We start from the raw sequence: 26,306 nt of genomic DNA on the forward strand, positions 1-26,306 counted from the left end.
AATTTTATTTTGATCTGGTCGAACTTCTTATTTTTCTTGATGAAAAACTTTTTTCTTTCTTCCTAACTTGAGTCCAACCCTCATTTTCTACGGATCATTCTTCAACAAGTGCACGATATTATTCTTGAGATATTCATCATCTGCATGCCCAAGAAGTTTCATTTTCAAAATTATTCCTTGTGGTTTTCGAAGGAGATTCATTTTCTACGAAGGATTGTTGCAATTCCACTAGCATTGCATTTGGGGAATCCTTACTAGCGACTGAATGATCCACATTTGCATGCGATTTTTCCTGCTTAGATTCTATTGTTACATATGTGATTTCTTTGGTCATACCTACTTCCTTCTTATCTTCTAGTTCTTTCTTGTCCTGCATTTGTTCCTCTTTGTACTATGTAGAATGATCACCTTGCACTCATTAGGAGAATTTTGAGGTCTAAAATGGGCCTCCTAAGGAAATAATAAAATAATAGCTAAACCAATAAAATAATATTTATGAATTTGCAATTCACTTTTTGCACCACAATCCATGTAACCATAGTTAAATTCAAGTGTAAAGTTGTACCAAAATAAAATTAATAAAAAAAAGTGTATTAATGCGACTATAAATAAGAATGAGCTTTTCAAGAAAAATGCATTATTATTGAACAACTAATGCATTTATCCTTTGTACTTAAATAACTTCAAATATATTATAAATATAAATTCATAAATTCTTGATTGTATAATATACTATTAATTAAAATTTATATTATTTAAATTATACAATTAAATTAGATAATAACATCTAATTAATATAATAACTCGTAATTAATTAATATACTATATAAAGATCAAATAATATAATATAATAATTGTAATATATTATTTTATGTATTAATTTATAAACCGGTTACAATTGTCATAAAATTGTTTAAGAGTATATCAAATAATTTATAAAAATTAGAGATTTAATTTTTGTTTAGGACGTAATAACTTGAAATTTAGCAGAATTTGTGAAATCAATTTATTAAAAAAACCATAAATCATACAAAACTAATATACATTTTTATTTCATTTTAATATGTTTGTATTGCTATTAATATTATAATTATTATTATTATTATCCAATTTTAAGGTCACTGCCAACCCAGACACCAAATTGGTGTATGAGACCTCTTTGTTTGTGGAACAAGGGACCCACCTTCGCGCAACGATTTGACTGCTAAATCTACGAAGACATACATACTCTACCCCCCTCTAATTTTGAACCTGTGATTAGGAAGAAACACATGCTCTTAACCATTAGGCCTACTCAAGCTACATTATTCATAGATTTGATTTATCCTAAAATTACAAGGTCACATTTTTATTTATTTTGATTTCACATGTATAATATATATGTATAGATATTAACTTATAATGAATTTGAAATTGTAATATTTAATAAAATAAAATAAGATGAATATATAATTTAAAATAAATATATGAAATATACAAATATAATATTTATTGAAAAAAGTGTAAAGACATGAAGATTGTATAGAGATATGCATTGTTTCTTTCAAAAAATATGAAATGACAGTAATAATATTTTATTCAAAATGTTGGGTTGTGTTATATTCTTTCCATGACTAGCCCCCCTTCGTTGCACCGGGCGCAGCAGGGGGTCACAAGGGGGGCAGTAGCCCCCCTCTATGGGGTCCAGGGAAATGCCTTGAGATTTTTTTTTAGACCCTATATTAGGTGGGCAGACCTACCTATGGTTTTGTGCATGGATTTCGCACATGGTTTTGGGCACGATGGTTTTTGGTCCATGGTATTTTGTAGATCCGGTCAAGGGAACTACAATTATGTTCTAATCCAGGGTTAATGGATTGGGGTTTATGGATGCTTCGGTATGTATATATATGTATTGTAACATTGAAAGGAACATAATGAAAAATCAATCTGGTAGGCCCAATTTTGGGATCCAGGGGAAAATATCTGTGTATATTTATTTTATGTGTTATGCTCTTGCCCTTGTTTATTTTCTATTTTTAGAATTCGTAAACAGGTAATTTCTGTCTTTAGAATTCGTATGCAGAGTTTTGCTCGGGCCTGTGGTAGAACTTGTTCAGTGGGAGATCTGCAGGATCGATTCTTGTGGTGAAAGAAGATGGCGAGCAATGGAAAGATATAGATTGAAAAATTTAATGGTCAAAGTTTTGAGTTGTGGAAACTCAAGATGGAGGATCTGTTGGTGGATAAATGTCAGTGGATCATGATAGATCCAAGTACTAAACCAATAGAAATGTCCAATGAAGACTGGAAGAAGTTGGATCGGAAGGAAAAAACACAATACGATTGTGTGTGTCTCAGATTCAATATTGTTGAATGTATCAGGGGAATCTACGACGAAGGCTTTGTGGGACAAGTTGGGACTTTGTACCAATCTAATTCTCTGGTGAATAAATTAATCCTACATAAAAAGTTGTATAACCTGAGGATGAAAGATGGAGACTTGTGACAGAGCATCTGAATGCATTTAATACTATGGTAATCCAGTTATTATCTGTTGATATTAAAATTTTAGATGAAAATAAGTGCATCAGTTTGTTGTGTTCTCTACCAGATTTGTGGGATAGTCTAGTTGTTGCAATAGGTAGCAATGCAACTACCTTGCAGTTTGATGAAATAGTCTCATCCTTGTTGACGACGGAAATGAGACGGAAAAATATGGAGAGCTAGAATGGTGATGCCTTGTCTATATGAGGATGGTCCAAAAACATAAACAAAAATAAGTCCTTGAGTGGGAGATCTAAATCTAGAGGGAGATCTAAATCTCCAGGAAAACCTATAAAGGTGTGCTAGAAATGCGAAAAGGAAGGGCACTACAAAAGGGATTGTAAATCTAAAGCTCCTGATAAAGGAAGGGGATCTGATGATGCTCCTTCTGCAGAGGCGAAAACCACCTCAGATGAAGGTGGGTATGCGTACTTGGCTTCTCCTTCAAGTAAACATGTATATCATGAGGCATGGTTGATTAACTCAGGTGCATCCTTTCACTTCACTCCCCATAGAGATTGGTCCTACAAGTATGAGAAATATGATGGTGGTGATGTCTTCTTAGGGGATGAAAGGAAGGCTACAATCATTGGTTGCGGAAAAGTCAAGTTGAAGTTGCAAGGTGGAAGGATTAGAACACTTCTGGGTGTTCTGCATATTTTCGCATTAGCTATAAATCTAATTTTTGTAAGAAAGTTGGATGATGCAGGTGTAAAAACAGTGTTCGAGAAAGATACCTGCAAGATGGTTCGAGGAGCACTGATATTGATACGGGGATTTCAAATTGGAACTCTATACAAGCTGCAAGGTAGCACTGTTATTCATGGGTGTAACAGTTTTATGGTTCCTGAAAGTGGAGCAAAAAATCTAGTGGTCTCTGGAGAAAAGACCATGCTATGGCATCAAAGGCTTGGACATATTGGAGAGAAGGGCCTTCGAATACTTCATGGTAAAGGTATGGTAGAAGGTATGTCTAATAGCTCTCTAGATTTTGATTTCTGTGAAAATTGTGTATATGGGAAGAAGAATCAGGTGAGTTTCCCCTCTAATGGTAAGACGAAAAAACAGATATTAGAGCTTGTGCACAGGGATGTTTTTGGACCTGTGTTGATTCCATCACTAGGTAAGTCTATGCACTGTGTATCATTTATAGATGACTTCTCAAGGAATACATGGATATATTTCCTCAAGAAGAAATCTGAAGTCTTTGACAAGTTTAAAGATTTTATGGCTCTGGTGGAAAACTAGACAAAGAAGAAGATAAAGGTGCTAAGGACAGATAACGGGGGAGAGTTTTGCAAGAAGGAATTTGAAGAGTTATGTAAGAAGTATGGTATAGCATGGCAGAAGATTACTCCATACACACCTAAGAAAAATGGAGTTGCAGAAAGAATGAACAAGACATTGATGGAAAAGGCAAGAAGCATGCTTAGTGGTACCGGGTTAGGACAGGAATTCTGGGCAGCGGTAGTGGAGACTGCATGTTACCTGGTCAACAGATCACCTTCATCAACGTTGGAGGATAAGACTCCACAGGAGGTATGGACTGGTAAGAAACCTTCTCTTTCACATCTAAGGGTATTTGGATGTGATGCATATGTACATGTTCCAAAGGAGAAAAGAACAAAGTTGGATAGTAAATCTAAAAATTGCATCTTTATTGGGTATAAGGATGGTTTAAAAGGTTATAAGCTTTGGAACCCAGTAACAAGGAAGGTTGTGTACAACTGAGATGTGGTGTTTAGAGAGGTGAAAGATGTTATTAAACATGAATTCCTACCAAAGGAACCTGAGAAGATATAGTTTGAGCTAAAGGAGGAAGAATCAGACTCTACAACAGAAGAGGAATCAGAAGATGAAGAGCCACAAACTCCGCTTGTGAGAAGATCAGTTCGAGAAAGAAGGCAGCTAGAAAGGTATAGTCCATCTGCTTTTTGTTCAAATTTTTCTTTGTATATTACTGATGATGATCCCAGAACTGTGAAGGAAGTAGTAGATTCAGAGGAATGAAAACTTTGGAAAGAGGCCATGGTTGATGAAATGGCATCTTTGCACAAAAATGAGGCTTGGGATCTGGTGGAGTTGTCAGCTAGAAGGGAAACCATTGGCAGAAAATGGGTGTTCAAGAAGAAGATGAATGCAGAAGGAAAGGTCGATAAATACAAAGCTCGGTCGGTTGCAAAAGGTTATTCCCAGGTGCTGGGAATTGATTTTGGTGATATTTTTTCTCCTATTGCCAAGGTAGCTTCTATTAGAATACTTTTATCTTTTGATGCTGCTTTTGATTTTGAGGTAGAACAGATGGATGTGAAGACATCATTTCTTCACAGGGATCTGGAAGAAGAAATCTACATGAAGCAACCAGAAGGCTTTGCGGTGAAGGGTAAGAAAGAATTAGTATGCAAGTTAAAAAGTCTATGTATGGGTTAAAGAAGTCACCAAGAATGTGGTATCAGAAATTTGAAACATTTATATGGGGACTTGGCTTCACCAGAAGCAAAAAAGATCACTGTGTGTATTTTAAATTAATTGGTGACCGGGTTATTTATCTGGTCTTGTATGTGGATGATATGTGGCTGGTTAGAAATGACAAAAAAATTATCCAGGATTTGAAGACCCAATTGTCCTCCAAATTCGACATGAAAGCTCTTAGTGCTGCAAACTATATTTTGGGCATGGAAATTAAACGAGATTGGACAAAGTGGAAGCTCTGGTTAAACCAGAGGAAGTATGTCAAGACAATACTGCAGAGGTTTAATATGCAGGAGAGTAAACCGGTGAAGGTTCCTATTCTTGTAGGTGTAAAGTTATCTATTGAACAGTGTCCTAAGACACGAGAAGAGGAAGAGGACATGTCCCATGTTCCATATGCAAGTGCAGTCGGAAGTCCGATGTATGTGATGGTATGTACTAGAACAGACATTGCACATGTAGTGGGAGTATTGAGCAGGTTTATGTCAAAACCAGGGAAAGAGCATTAGACAATAGTGAAGCGGGTTTTCAGGTATTTGTGTGGCACTTGTGATTATGGTTTGTGCTACCAAGGAAGACCAGTATTGGACAGAGTTTTGGACATTTTTGGCTTTGTTGATGCAGATTGGGTTGGAGATATGGATCAAATAAGATCTACAAGTGGGTATGTGTTTAACCTATTTGGAGGTGCAATCAGTTGGATGAGTAAGAGACAATCTGTAGTGGCACTGTCAACTACAGAGGAAAAATACATGGCAGCCCCTCATGCAAGAAAGGAAGCAATTTGGTTGTAGAGATTGTGTTCAAGTATGGGGTTAGTACAACGAGCTATAAGGATAGACTGTGACAACCAAAGTGCAATTTTCTTGGCAAAGAACCCTGCTTATCATTCAAAGAAAATCACATTGATCTTTAGTATCACTTTGTGAGGGATATGGTAGAAGACAAAAAGGTGTTGTTGGTAAAGGTGGACACTTTGAAGAATACTATAGATGCATTGACAAAGTCTGTGAACACTGAGAAGTTCTCTTGATGTAGAAAAACAATGGGTGTTGTAGAGTTGGATCAATGACTAAGCTCTCATGTGCCCCCCTGTGGAAAGAAAACAACAAGTGGGAGAATGTTGGGTTGTGTTATATTCTTTCCACGACTAGCATATTATCTTGGGTTGTATTATAATAGATGGGTAGACGTACCTATGGTTTTGTGCATGGATTTCGCACATGGTTTTGGGCGCGATGGTTTTCGGTCCATGGTATTTTGTAGATCCAGTTAAGGAACTACGGTTATGTTCTAATCCAAGGTTAATGGATTGCGGTTTATGGATGCTTCAACATGTATATATATATATATATATATATATATATATATATATATATATATATATATATATGTATGTATGTATGTATTGTAATATTGAAAGGAACATAATGAAAAATCAATCTAGCAGTCCTGGTTTTGGGATCCAGGGGAAAATCTCTGTGTATATTTGTTTTATGTGTTATGCTCTCGCCATTGTTTATTTTCTGTTTTTAGAATTCGTATGCAGATAATTTATGTACGGGGTTAAAACCTACACAAAAAGTGTGAAATGACTTTTATTATAAGCACTTTACTTTATGACTTTAAAAGTACTTAGAGCACTACCATGGTTAACCATGAGTTTTTATCCACCATTGAGAATGTGACAAGTAAGTACATTTAACTCGAGCAATGCCACCTCAACCATTGGGGATGATGGCATCCCCTAAAATGTGATTGGTTCTCATAAAGTGAATTTTGATTGTACATTTTTCTTAGGAAGCGCATTTTAGACCTCAAACTTTCCCTAATGTCTTCCCACCATTTGGTCAGTTGGGACTTTTTTCTGGTCTTTGCTACTCTAAGAACGTTTGGGGTAGTTTTTAATTACATGCCCTATTTCATAGCATGTTCTACACCAAAACGTAATATTCCAATAATCGAGCTTTTGGACCCAAACATAGTTTGGGTCCGTCATCAATATCCGCAGGAAAACCCTTATTTAAGTCCATCTTCACACAAATGCAAGCATAAGTAGTCTTGATTTTTTTTTCTATTTCACAACAATGGTGATAAAACTTTCCTAACACATTCCCAATGGAGGAAAGTGATGTAAGATTCCATAAATGTAAGGGAAGATTCGAAAGCCTTATCCAAACTGGGGTTGTGGATATTGATGCTAATATTGAATCAAAACTGGGAATCTAGGGCTGCATGAAGAGACCAACACTACCCTAAAACCACAACCCATCTTCACAAATGGTCTTCTTGTCCTCTATACACCATCTATATGATCAAAAACCACAACAAAAAAACCTCAAGCCATAGGGTAAATGTTCAATTCATCTGTCAAAAGGGGCTTCCATGTCTTAGAGATGCATTTGTGCATATCAGTCAGCCACAACCAAAAGCCATTAAACCTGCAAACCAAGACATTCTCTAAACACTATTTTTCACAACAGAAAGCTTCCTGTTCCACAGGAACATTGACAGAAGGAATTTCTTGAATCACTCGAAGACCTTAAACAAATTTTAGTATAGAGTTGTATCAAACTGAAGAAGAGCTAGTTTGATTGTCAGTCATTCTTGCAAAAGAAATTGTCCTTTTCATCCAATCACAGGGATTCACCATTGAATGATATTTAGAAGAGATCTGCAGAAAATCCACGCAAACAAAACAAATATTAGATGACTAGGGTGAAACCCTAGCTGCCGTAAGGGTTTCTAGAGCTCCTTCCATTCTCCTTTAAATGATTATTATTATAGTATAAATTTATGACATTTTTTACCTTTTTAATTAAACTTATTAATTATTATGTTTTTTGTATGAACAAGTCTCATATTAAATGAGTTATGATTTTTTGGGCATGTGGTATTGACAAATCATGATATTGTAACAAAGCATATATATATATATATATATATATATATATATATATATATATATATATATATATATATATATATATATATATATATATATGCTTTTATCACACCTAACCTATGGCTTGAGTAGCCACATAATTTTAATTTATTTATTAATAATTTTTAGGTGGATGGTAGGGATTTAACCTCTAGGGAATATTCTACAATATTCATAGTAGTTTTTTTTTGTCAAGTTGTCTGAGTTCTCCAAATATTATATCATGCTTGACCAGTGGCTTGAGAAATCACGACTAAGGGGCATATAATCTGTCAAAATTACTCGGGTATCGCACCTGGCCTGGGCCACACTAGCCCTTAACATGGTTGGATTTTTTTCCCATGGAGTTTCAAACTAGTGACCTTCACATCACGGAGTGACTTAAGAGTACACCCTATCATTATCTATTCTATGCCTTATAGGAGAAATATTCATAGTAGCATTCACAAATCAAAAGTTGAAATTTATCTCAAAAGCAATTATGCTCTTTCTACCCTTTTAATTAAATTGATTTATTAAAAAAATGTCATATAAACTTGAGTTATGGTTTTTTAGGAATATGGTATTAGTAAGCCATGGTATTGGCCCATAGTATAGTAACAAAGCCTATTACAAATTAAAAATATTTGTCATAAAATAGGATTGGATTTCCATGGTTAAAAATCTTATTAAATGCTTTTCTAAATGCATATATCTTTAACTTATAATAATATTAATAAATTTATAATTTAAATATTCTTTTATGAATTTTTAACTCTTGGTAATGTGAGATGTATCATGACATAAGTATTTTGTTGCTTATACAACAAAATAAGATAAAATTTTTATTTTTATTTTTCAATTTTTAATTAAAAATAATATTATGAATTTTTTTATAGATAAATTATATTATAAATAATAATATTTTAAAATTAATTAGGTTTATCTTAAGTGGTTGGGAGAAATGATTGTTGTCATCCCCATTTAGGTTTATTTTTTTCAATTGACATCTTGAGTTCGACTTCAAACTTCTAATATTATATGATCTTGATTTTTATAGAATATCTTATCTTTACTTTAGAGTTGGAGAATAAGATACTTTATTATGTGGAAAAAAATAATATTTTACTAATAGTGTAAGACAACATATTCTCTTATGGATAAGATTAAAAAGTGAAATAATTTTTTTATTGTTAATTATGTTGATAGACACATGTCTATCTTGAAATAGGACTTCCACAATTTTAATTTAATTATCAATGTTTTTTAAGTTAATTGTAGGGATTTAACCTCCACATGATAATTTAGAATATTTTTAATAGTATTTATAAATAAAAGTTAAGATTTATCCTAAAAATAGTTATTGTCATTTTTAATTTTTAATTTTTTTTTTTTTAATATAAATAAATATCATATAAAATCAATTATTATTTTTAGAGTCAGCGATATTGATAAACCATGATATTATAATAAAATATATTTACAAAATTATTTTATATATTAATTTTAATTAATAATAATAATAATTAAAAAAATCCAAAATATTTATATAAAAAATATTTTGATGAGATCAGTCCAATCTTATTCACAAGAAACTTGCATTAGGTTTACCTGCCAATCATTGTTCGAGACGTCTGAACAATGACGTTTTCAATATGGACAGGTTTTGATATTTTTTTTAAAAGGCCCGTCACTGTGGGGTTTTTCTTGCCTCTTCGATATGGAGTGGCGGTGACGAGGAGATTAGCCCAACCCTCGAAGGAGATATGCGAGTGGCCTTTCCGTGAAGTGAAGAGTCATCCGGCCTGTCTTCCCATGTCTGTTTAGAGATTATGTCCCACTTGCTTATTTTCCTCTGAATGTTAAAATTAAATATGTAGAACATGTGTAAAATGGGTATGATTTTATTGGTAGTTTTATATTTTTGTTTGAGCGGAGAGTTTATTAAATTGAGAGGTTTATTTTACAGTTCAGCATGATGTGTAATGTTGTTTATTATTAAATTGAAATTTTGTTTATATCAATTAAAATAAAGATTTAAAAAAATTCAAAATAAAAATAATTAAATAAGTAAAACATAAAACTCTAACTCTAAAGGAAAGAGTAGTTGAAAGAGTGTCAAAAGAATCATAATGTATAAGACGCAGAGTCATAAATAAAAGAGAGTGTCAGAATAAAAGGAAAAAAATATTAATAATTATAATCAATATTATGATAAATTTATTATTATTATTATTATAATATGTTATGTTTTTTGTTGGTCAAGTTGTCTAAGTTATTTAGAAATTATATTACACTTGATTTGTGTTTTGAGAAACAATGATCTAGGGGTATCTAAGTCGTCAAAATCACTCAGGGATCACACTCGTCCTAGGCCACACTTGCCCACGAAGTTTCGAACCAGTGACCTTCACATCACATAATGATTTAACAATATACCCATCACCATTTATTTTATGCCCAATGGACATTATCTATTATTATTTAATAATAATATTAATGCCATTATTATTATCCTTGCCGCAGACAAATATATTGCATTCAGCTTTTAGTCAAACCCATATTAGTTTGGGCTTCACTAAAAAAATTGAAAAATTTTCATAGTTTAACTTTGAATAACAAAATTTAGTATTATTTGACAATATTTTAATTTATTTTATGCAATCTAATTGGATATCAGAATTAAGATGTTATTGATCATTTTATTGATTAATGAGCCAAAGTACACAAGTTACATATGTCCTCACTGACAATTATGGTTTCACTGACATTTTTAAATTGAGTACTCTATCTTATTATGATGGATTCCAATTCTTATTCCAGAACAAGACAACCTTGATGGGATTCCCAATATGGTTTAATGTGGCTAGAAATTTTTTGGAGTTGTCTTTAGTGTGACTTTTGGACTTTCTAGTGTCAGAATCCGGTGGAAAAAATTGAGGTGAAATCTTGATTTGTGTTATTTAAACTGGTTTTTTTATTGTATATATGGATTCAACAACCTGAAAACCCCCTAGAGCACTTCGATTGTGCAGGAGTTACCCATCAAACTTGTGATTTCAATAAATTCCTGCCGGATTTTACAGAAATTGGACCGGAAAAACCCAACGGAAAAGTTTCTAAAAAGTTGCACTAAAGACAACTCGATTTTTTGCTCTGAGTCTCTTTGTTGTCAACTTGACAAACTCTTGCACCTACCTCTCTATCTTCCATGTCAATCTACAGGGCACTGTCACAATTGATAGCCAAAGATTTTGTGATCACGCTAGTTAAATAGATGATGGCATTCAATGTAGAGGCACAAGAACAAATGCCAACATTGAATGCATCGAATTCTCAAATAGTAGTTGCTATGTTAGTTTTCTTTATTTGTTCAACCCTTATCATTTGTTGTAAAGAGTTCTCACGCATCAACAATTCATATATTTTATTTATATAAAGTTTCTTTTCATGAATAAATTAATAATTTTGTTCAAATTATGGATCAATTATTTATAAATCAATAAACAATAATGATTTGGTATACATTATAGGAGGTTTCTACTTTATGTATAGTTATATGTTCAGACGTGATTGGGTGCATTGTTAGTGTGGGAATTTAATATAATGTTGATAATATCTCCATAGGAAGTTATGGCAATGAACAACGAATTATATTTGAGTTACACAAAAGTCCTCTAGTTTTGATCAACATACTTTCAAAATAATTTATTTTAATGAACTACTTACATTATTTAAATTAAGTTTTTAAAATTGTATTTTCCAATTCAAAATTCAAAATATACTTGATAATTATGATTTTTTCAGTTTCTATGATGAAAAAGACTTTAAAATTATCAATTTCAAAAGAACTTTCTAATTATTATTATTATTAATTTGTTTTTTTAAATACTAGACCCGTCAATTTCTTTGTTATCTAATCATTTTTTCTAAATAATGATAATAATAATATTTTTTATTCAACTTTATTTATATAATTTAAATTAAAAAACACTTAAAAACTCAAATTCAACCCCTACAAATACCATATCTTTGAAAACCTTTGACCTCTCATATATTCCCTCTCAATCTCCTCCCTACAGCCAGTGATACACTGCTTGAAATATGATCATGTGATACACTTTTGAAATGAGAGCATGCTAAAATAATAAGAGAAAATATAAATTGATTATATGAAGCTTATTTTCATGAATAAATTGAGAAAATATGGAGATTGCCTCAATTTTTCATCTTATTCGACCATCTGATTTGATTTTCCAAATAGTGTTGTTTGACAAAACGTTGTAGTATTTATTAAAAAATTAATAACTAGCATTTGCACCTTATGTTGCAAAGGAAACACCGTTAGGCATAGAGTGGGGAAGAATAGGGACATGTGAATGGACATTGTTGAAAGCAAGGGTGGATGATAATGAGTTACAATTGCAATAGTTAGTTATGTGTATTCTAAAAATGGATATTTTGTAAATAATAATAGTTTGTGGAAGAATAGCAACATGTGAATGGACATTGTTGAAAGAAAGGGTGGATGATAATGAGTTACAGTTGAAAGTATTAGTTATGTGTATTTTGAATATGGATATTTTGTAAATAATAGTAGTGTATGGAAAAATAGCAACATATGAATGGACATTGTTGAAAGCTAGGGTGGATGATAATGAGTTATACTTGAAATGATTAGTTATGTGTATTCGAATATGGCTATTTTGTAAATAATAGTAATGTCATGTAGAGGTTATCCATTATCCATGTAGTTGTTTTTGTTTATGTGAACATGTTTTTGTACAAAATAGATATATCAATAAAGCTACTCAGCCGCTTAGCAACTTTACACTATTTGATAGGAGAGAAGTAGATATTTTATTGAGAATGATTAATTAATTCTTTTAACTAACTTTACACTATTTGATAGGAGAGAAGTAGATATTTTATTGAGAATAATTAATTAATTCTTTTAACTATTTATTGTATTGAAATATATTTTTTATAACCTAATATAAAAGAAATATATAATTCCTTCATAATTCTATATAAATAATAAAATAATTTCTATCATAATATAAATAATAAAATAATTTCTATCATAAAAAGAAACATGTATAATTATTTTAATGTTAATATAAAATTTAAATAGAATATCTATAAATATTAATAAAAAAAATACTAATAGAAAAATATTTTAATTTCTATTTTAATTAAAATATTTTTATTTCAACCTTTTATGTATAAAAATATATATTATGAAAATATAAATTTTATTTAAATTTAAATTTAAAAAAATATCATTAAAAAATATTTTATTATTAAAAATAATTAAAAAAATATTTCATTATTAAAAATAATCAAATCCGTCAAAATTAAGATTAAATTGATCTATTAATTTTTCATTTACATACACTGAAATCATATGAACCTTGTTTTTTTTGCAGCATGGGATAAGAATCTCAAGTTATCAATCAGATAAATTTCTATAGTCCATGCTCTATTTTAAATATTTTACTCTTTTGTCATAACTAGAAGAATCTCAAGTTATCATTGAGATAAACAAATATCTATAGTACATACTCGTTATATATATATATATGAATGAAGATCTCTGCTATGATTTATATTACTTTGGCAATGCCATTGAGTATGGAAAACTTTGTCGAAACAACGTTACCCAACAAAGCTTAAGGTTCTGGAGTTTATGTTTAATTTTCTGAAACGACATTTATGGTGTTGTTACCAAAGTTTATGTTCACAATAAATATCTTCGCATAGGGATTCCCTACACTTCATCTGTAGTTAATTCACGGCGTTCTAAAGAAATACAACTGTCATTTCAATTCTGCGTTCACCCGATTACCTTATCCTTCCTGATGGTTTTTATTGTTTTTTTGTATTAATTGCCTACTCTGCCTGGTACGTGGCATGAGCAGGCCCATCCCACCGCAGTTCCCTTCCTCGATCACTTCGCTGCATCGATGGTGGGGATCCAAGTCATTGAATCCTACGGCTATGATTGATTCCGGGTTTATTCAAGCCAGCTCTCAGGAACTAGGCTGCATTTTCCTCTTTCGGTCCAGAGCGCCAGCTCTGCTTTCCTCTCTGTCTCTGCGAACTGGTTCCTTCTTTCATCTCGACCGTGACCATCTTGGGAGATTTTCTGGCGCAGCGAATGGTTTCAACTCTGAACGGTGGTTCCAGGGTAAGAAATCACTGTTTATTTGCTTCTGTATTATCTCTTCTCTGCGGTTTACGGTTTCAGTGATTTATGTTTTCCTGATTAATTCAATTCAGATACTAATGCAATTTGTGAAACCTCTGCCTGTAGATTCTGTCTCAGAGGATCCAGGAGCTACCCGTCAAGCAGTAAAGTGGTCACCCTACTAGGTTCCAACGCTCAAGAAGTTCTGGGTAAGAGTTTACCACCGGTCCTCTGGTTACTTGGCTGAGATGTTCGTCCTCTCCACGGATTTGCTGTCTATACTTCTCGAATCTTTTGTAATTAAGTTCAATGGAAAGTTGTATAGTTGATAGCCAAGCGCTGAGAAATTTTCATTTTGCCCTCTGTCGAAACGAGGGTTTGATTTCCGGCTTCAGTTGTAAAGTCCAAGTTAGCCGAGGGTTTGATTTCCGGCTTCAGTTGTAAGTCCGAGTTAGCTTAGTTCTTTGAAGGGTTCTCCCATGTCGAGACCCCTTGTTTTAGTCTTGTTTTCTTTCACATTATCTTGTATTTGCTGAGAATCTCCTCAGGATAAAGATTATGTTTTGCTTCTCTTATCAATGAGACTAAGCTTATTGTTCCGCTGGTTAATAATTTATATGCTCTGGACGTTGTATTGGTTATGGGCTTTTGCTGGATATCAAGGTTTTAATGGTCACCTTCTGTAATATAATCACATGGTTCCTAATCTGAGCTTTCAGGGTTTTATGCGTATGTTCATGAAATTATTCATATGTATTTATGGTTTTTTCTGCACTCCTTCTGAATTATATTAATGTTATTCTTGTGCTCTGCTTTGTGCATTTATTCATTGTATTTACCATTGTTATTTTGTTCAAGGGCATTGGAACGTATTACCAGGGTATCTCCGTCTGAATTTCCATTTGAAATTATTGTTAGAGTTTATCTCAGGTTAACTATCGGTGGGAACAACCCCCTCTGCTTGATGGATTTCCATCATTTCCTGGTAAATTCCTTCTGGCGCAAGCATCTTTGTTCAAAGTTTGCTGGTCATGAGATTTTAAGTTACAAAGTTTGGGTTACCCTTAATCCTCTAAGGTAATTATTTTTCTAAATTTGCATTACTCTGCAACAGTATAATCTTGCAATACTTTTACGATGTGGCTACATACGTGACATCTAGTTGCTGCTTGTACCCAGCTTGTGGACACCCTACAGTTTTGAGACAGACATTGCCTTTAAAGAATGGGTTTTCTATAGCTACGATAGTTCATTCTTTCCCATCATCTCTCCTCAGGATAAAGATTATGTTTTGCTTCTCTTATCAATGAGCAACTAAGCTTATTGTTCCGCTGGTTAATAATTTATATGCTCTGGACACTGTATTGGTTATGGGCTTCTGCTGGATATCAAGGTTTTAATGGTCACCTTCTATAATATAATCACATGGTTCCTAATCTGAGCTTTCAGGGTTTTATGTGTATGTTCATGAAATTATTCATATGCATTTATGGTTTTTTCCGCTCCTTCTGAATTATATTAATGTTATTCTTGTGCTCTGCTTTGTGCATTTATTCATTGTATTTACCATTGTTATTTTGTTCAAGGGCATTGGAACGTATTACCAGGGTATCTCCGTCTGAATTTCCATTTGAAATTATTGTTAGATTTTATCTCAGGTTAACTATCGGTGAACAACCCCCTCCGCTTGATGGATTTCCATCATTTCCTCGTAAATTCCTTCTGGCGCAAGCATCTTTGTTCAAAGTTTGTTGGTCATAAGATTTTAAGTTACAAATTCTGGGTTACCCTTAATCCTCTAAGGTAATTATTTTTCCAAATTTGCATTACTCTACAACAGTATAATCTTGCCATACTTTTATGATGTGGCTACATACGTGACATCTAGTTCCCGTTTGTACCCAGCTTGTGGACACCCTACAATTTTGAGACAGACATTGTCTTTAAAGAATGGGTTTTCTATAGCTACGGTAGTTCATTCTTTCCCGTCATCTCTAGTTCCTGCTTGTACCTAGCTTGTGGACACCCTACAGTTCTGAGACAGACATTGTCGCTAAAGAATGGGTTTTCTATAGCTACGGTAGTTCATTCTTTCCCGTCATCTCTCCTCGGGATAAAGATTATGTTTTGCTTCTCTTATCAATGAGACTAAGCTTATTGTTCCGCTGGTTAATAATTTATATGCTCTGGACGTTGTATTGGTTATGGGCTTCTGCTGGATATCAAGGTTTTAACGGTCACCTTCTGTAATATAATCACATGGTTCCTAATCTGAGCTTTCAGGGTTTTATGCGTATGTTCATGAAATTATTCATATGTATTTATGGTTTCTTCCATGCTCCTTCTGAATTATATTAATGTTATTCTTGTGCTCTGCTTTGTGCATTTATTCACTGTATTTACCATTGTTATTTTGTTCAAGGGCATTGGAACGTATTACCAGGGTATCTCCGTTTGAATTTCCATTTGAAATTATTGTTAGAGTTTATCTCAGGTTAACTATCGGTGGGAATAGCCCCCTCCGCTTGATGGATTTCCATCATTTCCTGGTAAATTCCTTCTGGCGCAAGCATCTTTGTTCAAAGTTTGCTGGTCATAAGATTTTAAGTTACAAATTCTAGGTTACCCTTAATCCTCTAAGGTAATTATTTTTCCAAATTTGCATTACACTGCAACAGTATAATATTGCAATACTTTTACGATGTGGCTACATACATGACATCTAGTTCCTGCTTGTACCCAGCTTGTGGACACCCTACAGTTTTGAGACAGACATTGTCTTTAAAGAATGGGTTTTCTATAGCTACGGTAGTTCATTCTTTCCCATCATCTCTCCTCGGGATAAAGATTATGTTTTGCTTCTCTTATCAATGAGACTAAGCTTATTGTTCCACTGGTTAATAATTTATATGTTCTGCACGTTGTATTGGTTATGGGCTTCTGTTGGATATCAAGTTTTTAATGGTCACCTTTTGTAATGTAATCACATGGTTCCTAATCTGAGCTTTCATGGTTTTATGTGTATGTTCATGAAATTATTCATATGTATTTATGGTTTTTTCCGCGCTCCTTCTGAATTATATTAATGTTATTCTTGTGCTCTGCTTTGTGCATTTATTCACTGTATTTACCATTGTTATTTTGTTCAAGGGCATTGGAACGTATTACCAGGGTATCTCCGTCTGAATTTCCATTTGAAATTATCGTTAGAGTTTATCTCAGGTTAACTATCGGTGGGAACAACCCCCTCCACTTGATGGATTTCCATCATTTCCTAGTAAATTCCTTTTGGCGCAAGCATCTTTGTTCAAAGTTTGCTGGTCATAAGATTTTAAGTTACAAATTTTGGGTTACCCTTAATCCTCTAAGGTAATTATTTTTCCAAATTTGCATTACTCTGCAACAGTATAATCTTGCAATACTTTTACGATGTGGCTACATACGTGACATCTAGTTCCTGCTTGTACCCAGCTTGTGGACACCCTACAGTTTTGAGACAGACATTGTCTTTAAAGAATGGGTTTTCTATAGCTACGGTAGTTCATTCTTTCCCGTCATCTCTTTCTTGTTTCTCTGTTTACTACAGTACTAAACTCTCTACTGTTTATAACTCAGGAACCTTACAGCGTAAAAGCAATTCATTAAACTATTGTTACCTCTGCATTTTACATTCAATTGAGGTTCTAAAACAAATGGTCTTTCATTTTCTGTAACGGTCTCGTTTTCTTAGCTATGCAGACACTGTTGCTTATTCTTTCATTTACTGCTAGAGTCCTATACAGTCACAGTAATAAAAATATTTCATTATTAAAAATAATTAAAAAATATTTCATTATTAAAAATAATCAAATCTGTCAAAATTAAGATTAAATTGATCTATTAATTTTTCATTTACATACACTGAAATCGTATGAACCTTGTTTTTTTTGCAGTGTGGGATAAGAATCTCAAGTTATCATTCAGATAAATTTCTATAGTCCATGCTCTATTTTAAATATTTTACTCTTTTGTCATAACTGGAAGAATCTCAAGTTATCATTGAGATAAATAAATATCTATAGTACATAATTGTTATATATATATGAAGATCTCTGCTATGATTTATATTACTGTGGCAATGCCATTTTTCTCTCGCAAAGTTGCATCCATTGGTTTTTTTTAAGACATTAAAAGAATCTAGTTGTTATGGTTTGTTATGATCGATGGGTTATCTTTCAGATTATATTGTAAGATGATGTTAGATACATTAAAGCATTTTGAAATAAACACGGACATGTCGTTGGCATTGATAAGCAGCACATGCTACAATAACTTATCTTCATTGAAAAAGAGGTTGATGTATTCATTGAGAATCTCTCACACTAACACGTGGAAACCATATCTTTATGCGGAAATTGAGCATTCTAAAACCATAAAACTTCATCCTGCGAGTGAGCATTGTAAAACTATAAAACTTTATGCAGGCAGTGCGCATTGTAAAACCCAAAACAAACTTTCTGCGGGGAGCGCGCATTCTAAAATCCAAAATGACAATGTCAGGGCCCAGGCATGGAATTTGAAGTTTGTTCCGCCTGTCCAGTCAAAAGTTTGGGAGGGTTATTAATTTTTTGTGCCGGCCATTGTAATAGCGGCTTCATATGTATCAGTGCAAAAGAAATTCCAAGTTTTAAATAACAATACTTTATATTTAAAATTTTCAATGTTAATTAAAAATGAAGTATAAAAAACAAATTACATATAGTTCAATACCTGTAAAAAATAAATTTATATAATCAGAAGAGTTTCGTTATTAATATCTAAGTTTCCTGAAAATGAATCATAAGAATAGTTCAATATCTATCTGAACATAATAGGCTATCTACATAATAAGCTATCTGAGGTTTGTTATTAATATCTAAGAGGGAAATAAGATTAGGTTCCATGACCTACCTCGGTGTCTTTCCTGAACTCGCCCGTGGCTCTCTCGAGCTCCTCGTAGATGAAGACCTGCGTGCAACAAATCTTGATCTCACTGCCGATTCTCGGACACTTGATGTCGTTGTTTCCACAGATGTAGATTTGCTCGGGTAGATCGTTGTCATGGTTTCAGACGGGTCAACCTTAAGCTTGAACCAAACCCAGATGACAATGACGCATACCAGAATGCTCACAACGATGATCTCACTGCTGGTTCTCGGACACTTGATGTCGTTGTTGCCACAGATGTAGATTTTCTCGGGCAGATCGTTGTCATGGTTTCAGACGGGTCGCCCTTAAGCTTAATCCAAACCTAGATGACAGTGACGAATACCAGAATGCTCACAACGATGATCCCCATGGCCATCTCTGTAATAATTATCGGAGTCTGAATCAAGGGAACCACCCTGCAATCCTCGGAGCAGGGCCTAGATCCGGCGCAGGCCGAGCAATTGTAGTTGCGCTATCAGTCACCAGCTAGAATACAAGCCAAAGACTGATATAGGCTCTGGGAGAAGGTCGGGAAGGCGACACCATGACAGACCCCAAAACATTTACAGTCAGCTAAACTTGGGAGCAATATTCTTTCATATCAAGCTTCTCCATGGACGGAACACGCTTCTTCATTAACCGTTTTTTCTGTTATTCATAACTTATTTCAATTTTATTTCTGTTTTGGATCAACGATCAAAATTCGTTCAATCGTCTAACACACAAATCCACGGTGAACAATAGGACATGGCAGCAGCTGGGGCAATTCATTTCAAAGGGAAACGCCTTACGACGTAATTACATTATAATATGTTCTTAATTACATTGTAGTATTATGTTTCATTATAAAACTAATTAAATAATACATATATATATATATATATATATATATATATATATGTATGTATGTATATGTATATATATTTAAATTTAAAATGTAAATATTTCAAATAAGTAGTAAATGTATTTAAAAAGTGGTTGATGAATCACATTTTGTTTTTAATGTGTAAAAATTAATTTACATTTTAAAGTATAATTTTCTAGACTTTGAAATGGAATGAATGTTCCAGATTTAATAACGACTTTATAGATACATTTTGCAACTACATTTATAAAACATAGTAATTAATTTTTTTAATATATAGCAATAATCATAAGATAATTTCACTTTTAAGGAGAAGCTACTATGTAGTACTTGTTTTAATAATCATATAATATAATATAATATTTTTACAATACGATATAATATTTTAAAAGTTATAATCCTAGTTATTAATAGGATATTATGATAATAATATTGGTTATATGTGGGGTTGTTTTTTTTCCTTCTTTTAACCATGAAGTGTTTAAATAATGAGTTTATGACAGAGGTTCAATATATTAGCATACTAATATAAATATTTTATAGTTTGAATTATTGTTAATGAATTTAAAATTAATATTAAGGAATTTTTAGTTAAAGATGCACAATTTTTTTGCCATAAAGTTTCAATAGGTTGGTGTGAATGTTTTTACAATTTAACATTATTAGTTTCTGCCTCAGCAAGGGACTATAACAATCGCCTCAAGTCAAAGTTTTTTTCAATGTGCATTAGTTTGTCGAGACCTCCTATTAATTTCGACGATTTTCATGTGCATAACCAAAGTTTTTGGATTTTATTTTTATTTACGTTTTTTTCTTAAATTATTAAAACAATTTTATAATTTTTGAAAAAATAATTTCTCATTTTCTGATTGGCCTGGAGAATTTTGATGGGACTTAATACCTCTAATCGGGTGCATTTTTTATGCTCATATTTGTTAGTGTCTGACAAATCATTTTAAAATGAAAAAAAAAACTAATTTTTAAATGGTCATTCAATCAGCGAGTGTTATCACATTAACACTATTATGCTTAACACTGCTAGCACTTTTCCCAGGTCCTGTACGTAAGTGACGGGTGTCTAGGGGTGTCAGGGCCCCGAATTGGCACCAAGGCCAACAGGCGACTGTGATGGGCCATGCTCGTTTGAAGTGGCAAAAAATCGACTTGGAGGTGCGACGAGCACACCCACACGAAGAAAGGGCGCCCAAGTCGACAGGGTGGGTAGGATGCACAAGAGTTGGAGGGGCATACACCTTGGACGCGCCAAACATGGAGTAGTGGACACGACATGAGGGTGTGCTTGGCCATACGTCGAAGTATAGCGAAGGTTGTTGTGAGATGAGCACTTGCCCATAGCAGAGAATGCGTGAGAAGACTGCGCACATCGAACTTATAACAACAACCTAACTTGGTGGACTTGTTCCCATGGGTGCAACCACACCAAGGTGGGGTGCTCGGGTGCCAAGATGTAGTGAGCAAGGCAAGTGAACGACAACGAAGGGTGAGGTGAGCAAGTGGCAATGACAGGCAAGCGACGAGAAGCGCATGACATGACGTAACGGACAAGGCAACGACCAATGGGGCATAACATGGGTAGCACGGCAAGGCGAAGCGCGCGTCCGCCTACCCATAGGCAGGTCGACCCAGGGGCGTCCAAAAAAACTTGAAGGTCAACTCAAACAAATGAAGGGGCACCGACCATGGAAATAGAAGATGGTTGAACACATATAAATAAGAGAGAAGAGAATTCAATCAAGGAGAACCAAGGAAGTCGACAAGCAAAGGAAATCACAGAACAGGTTGCACAATTAAGGGGCGAAGTCTGCAATATCGCAGAAATTCTAGAAGGTCACACATCGCAAAAAAACACAGCAAGGAAGGCACTGGCCAGGGGGGGCTCGCCCAATGAGCTGACACAACTAGGCTATTGTTGGTTTCTATTCTGTGAGAATATTTTGGGGTTTCTTGGCAGGTTGAAAGTGCAGGGCAGGACTACACAACCTAGGTAGATTGGGTGGATGAATTTGTTGGCCTAGGCTAGAAAATGCCACACCATTTGTATATTTTAAATTGTTGTTGTAAATATTGTTTGTAATAGTTAATAAGAGTTGGGGCGAACTACTTTGGGGAGTTACCCCCTCCGATCATAAAGTCTTGTTTACTGTCATATTTGTGATGTCACATTGTTATATTATTGTTGATGTTTATCACACGTTTATGAAGTAAATGTGAACAAAATAGATGCATTGAATTTCCATTGACTAAGTCTTGAAGTGTTAAGCGTAGTTCAGGTGAAAGTGGTTTAGGAAGAAGTGAAATCTCATCCGAGTCTGTAACAGCCCTGAAATAACAACACGTAATTAATTAGATTAATCAAGCGATTTATAATCAACACGCAATTTATCAACTAGTTAACATTAAATTTCAAAAGAAATGTGAGAAGAGACAACTTACCTGTGGAATGTTAGTTGAACGCTAGTTGAAGTCTGTTAACTGCAACAAAGTTTTGGGGACGACTCTCCACCCAACCGTAGGCTCAGTTGCACAAAATCTTGCTACAACTGGCCACCCCTGAGCCCTCAATCAACGTACTACTGCTAGGGAATCCTTTGTCTCACAACACTTTTCTCCCAGGAGAATGGATGATAGAATCATGGAATGATGGAAAAATGCCTCTCATCTTCCTCACCATCTCTTAAATAGAGCAAACCTTGGCAGGGGAACCACATGCACACTCTCCATGTGTCCACATGCTACTTTACTGCTTTCTTGTTTTATTCTTTTGTTTTTACTTTTTGATAGCTTTACTGATTTTTACTGCTTTCTTGTTTTATTCTTATTTATATTTATTTAGAGCATGTAATTAATTTATTAATATTTATTATTTATTTACTATTACTAATTTTTTATTTATTGTTTATTATTTATTTAATATTCTATTATATTTATTATTATTATTATTATTATTTATTTATTATTAAGGGACATTACAGTGTCGCACAACGCCCACGGTGGTCGTAAGGTGTCACAACGTGAGGCAGTGACAAGGGGGGAGGGGGTGTCAGCAATAAAGGCGATATCAGGAGTTAACATGTATGGTTTAGCCAAACCTCAAAAAAATCAGATGAGGTGTTATCAGACCTTGGGACAAAATGGTTTTTCTTGACATATTTATGAATTGATATCAAATGAGATGATGCTACATAAGCAACATGTTTTCTTAATTTTAATAATGCATGATTGTGATGAGAGGCGCTCTATAGCGTGGTATATGAGAGATGTGTAGGTGTAATGTAAGAAAGCTTGTGAACATTTTTATATGTAAGCTTAATACGTTGAATTTATATTAATATGTTGAATTTATAAGAAGTAAATAATTTGTAAACTATGAGCTCAATTAAATAACAATAAAATGTTAAACATAATACAGAGCCATAGAGCCTAGTATTAAGAAGATGATGTAGTGTTAGTAAAAAATTAAAATTAATAAAAATAATAAAATTCAATATGTTATATTGTAATTTTGTTTTTATTAATAAACTTCAGAATAATTTTTTAAATAAAAAATCATAATATACATATCACATTAAAATATATAAGTAATAGATATTATTAACTTGGTTTTGTTATAATACCATGAGCCAATACCACGGCTCATCAATACTAGATGCCCAAAAACCATCTTTCATTTCACAATCAAAATATTTTATAAATATTTTATTTGAATTTATTTTATAATTTTTTTTAATTAAATATAAAACATAAAAATTATAATTACTTGAGTTATATCTAAACCCTCTAACACATTGAAAGATATAAGATATAAATAATAGCTGTAAATTAAGATCCATTTAATAATATGAATTGAAATAATAATTTTATAACTATATTTAAATTTCATTAATAAATACATAAAAACTTAATACTTATATTATAAAAATATTTTTAACCATGGATATTCACTCTCACTTTATAGTGGATATCATTAACTTGGTAATAAGCTTTGTTACATCATAAGTCATACTCATCAATACTACAAGGCCGAAAGCAATCTCTCATTTTACAATCAAAGTATTTTATCATTTATTTTTTTATTATTTCAAAGAGAATCACTCTCCAACCAAATATAAAAGAGATGTTATAATATCCCATTATGTTAAGTTATTTAGACATAATATATATATATTAATAATATGGATGTTTTGTCAACAATATCGATATTACTCTTGTTATTTTAATGTTGAGATTTCCACAATAAATTTGTGATTTTCTTTTTTAATTAAAATCTATCTTAACGTTTTCAAATTGATTTATTATTTAAATGATTTTCAATAATTGATTTATTATTTAACTGATTTTCAATATACCTTGCTTACACACCTTCTAAACATATTCTCACCTTTCAATAATCAACTTATATAGAACTTTTATTTTTACAGATTTGAAGATTATGAATATTATTGCTTTTCCATTTCTCTGTTGTCATACATTCCTTATATGAAGAGAATACACACAAGAATCGATAATCAAACTTTGAGTAACGTGTCTGTAATATTTCATATATATGAGACCCAAAATAATTGAACAACTCAGTAATGACTATTCATTTGCATCAAGAAAATTAAGGGTGTCGCCTTTATCCATCCATCATGATCACACGTATAATTGATTAAATGCTCATACTAAATTATCCACAATCACATTTTCATTCATTAATTATAACTCACATAATCATTAATTATCCACAATCACATTTTCATTCATTAATTATAACTCACATAATCATTAATAATTATTAATGGTGTAGGTTTCATTAATTACATATTATTAAAAATTTATGAAAAATAAATGCCATAGTCTAAATAAATTGTTTTTTTTTTTGGGAAAAATTATAGAAATTTTGTAAGATTTTGATAAAATTTTGTAGGGTAGAGTTTTTGTAAATTTAAGTTACGGTTGTCAAATTTTAAGATTTTGGATGGTTCAAAAGTCTTTGACAATGCTGAATTTATTTTCACTATCAAAAATATGGTTCAAACACGACTACTGCAAAATCCAAACAATTCTTCCACCTCATTATCTTTCCTCAAAATAAATTATTTTAGAAAAATTCAGAGTTGCTCTATAACGTCATCAGTGCCAAACTTTTCACATTAATGATGGTTTAGGGATGATAAGGGAGATGGGAAAACATGTGTTGAGGGAGGATCATGTCCAAGAAACATCCTTGCCCCCCGCACAACGCATAAAATATTGATTTATTTATTGTTTTACTTCAAAATATTTGCATTTCGGGTGGAAATTGGAAAAACTTGGTAAAATACTTTCATAACATTTAATAAATTAAATCAATATTTTACAGAATAAAAATAACAACTTATAAAAATTAAATAAATAAATAAAAATCCTTCTAAAATAAGAAACATCATAAACATTGAAATAATATTCAAAGAACATTGGGAAGATAAGAACCGGTCCATGTTGTAATCTCATTATCGGTATAACTCACACCAAGAAAACGAAATCCAATAATATGATATCACTAACACGTTTATTTAATCACTGGTATATGGCTGAATTTTTTTATTTAATAATATATATTTTGTTGGGTCAAGGATTTTTTCAACTAATTTAATTATTAAAATGTAAATAATATTATTCCTTTTAAATGTAAAATTGTGAATTATGAAAATGAATTAATGTAACAATGTTAACTATCTCCATAACAAAACCGTTATAAAAAAAATTAATCGTTGTTACGATTAACAAAATTAACAAAAATTTAGAAGGTAGTAAAGAAAATGAAGTTCAATTAATTTGGTATGAAAGGATTTTGGGGATCCAATAAATCCCATGCTATTGCGTCATAAATGAATGGCGGGTGTATATGCCCACCGTTTGATTTTGTTAAGGTCGAAATTGAACGGTGGGCATATACACCTACCGTTCATTTATGGCTCCATAGCCCGATAGCATGGGAAATATGACTGGCCAGGATGTCGCAACATATTTAAGAAAACTTAAAAAAAAAAAAAAAAAATAAATAAATAAATCGTTAATATATTTAAAAGGATGTCTTATATTTAATAAAAAAAATTACCTTATGTGTTTTTGTTTTCGTTAATATATCTAAAATAAATTTGAGAATTTTTTTTTTATATTTCACATATTAACAAGTTTTCTCCATTATTAAATCCTAACACTATACGTTATAAAGTGCTCCATGTTCTAATTGCAGAGGATCAAAGCATTAAAAATACAGGTTAGGTTGTATCGGAGGACAAGTCCAATTTCAGTAAAATGGCATTGCTGCCCTCCATTTGTTGAAGGTGGTCAGCACTGCATGTTATGTTATCTGGACTCAGAAAATGTGGTTGGACAGG

This window comes from Pinus tabuliformis, chromosome 2_1 (assembly GCF_031772625.1).
Source record: "Pinus tabuliformis cultivar Carrire ecotype Pingquan chromosome 2_1, CPIR1, whole genome shotgun sequence".
Classification (NCBI taxonomy): domain Eukaryota; kingdom Viridiplantae; phylum Streptophyta; class Pinopsida; order Pinales; family Pinaceae; genus Pinus; species Pinus tabuliformis.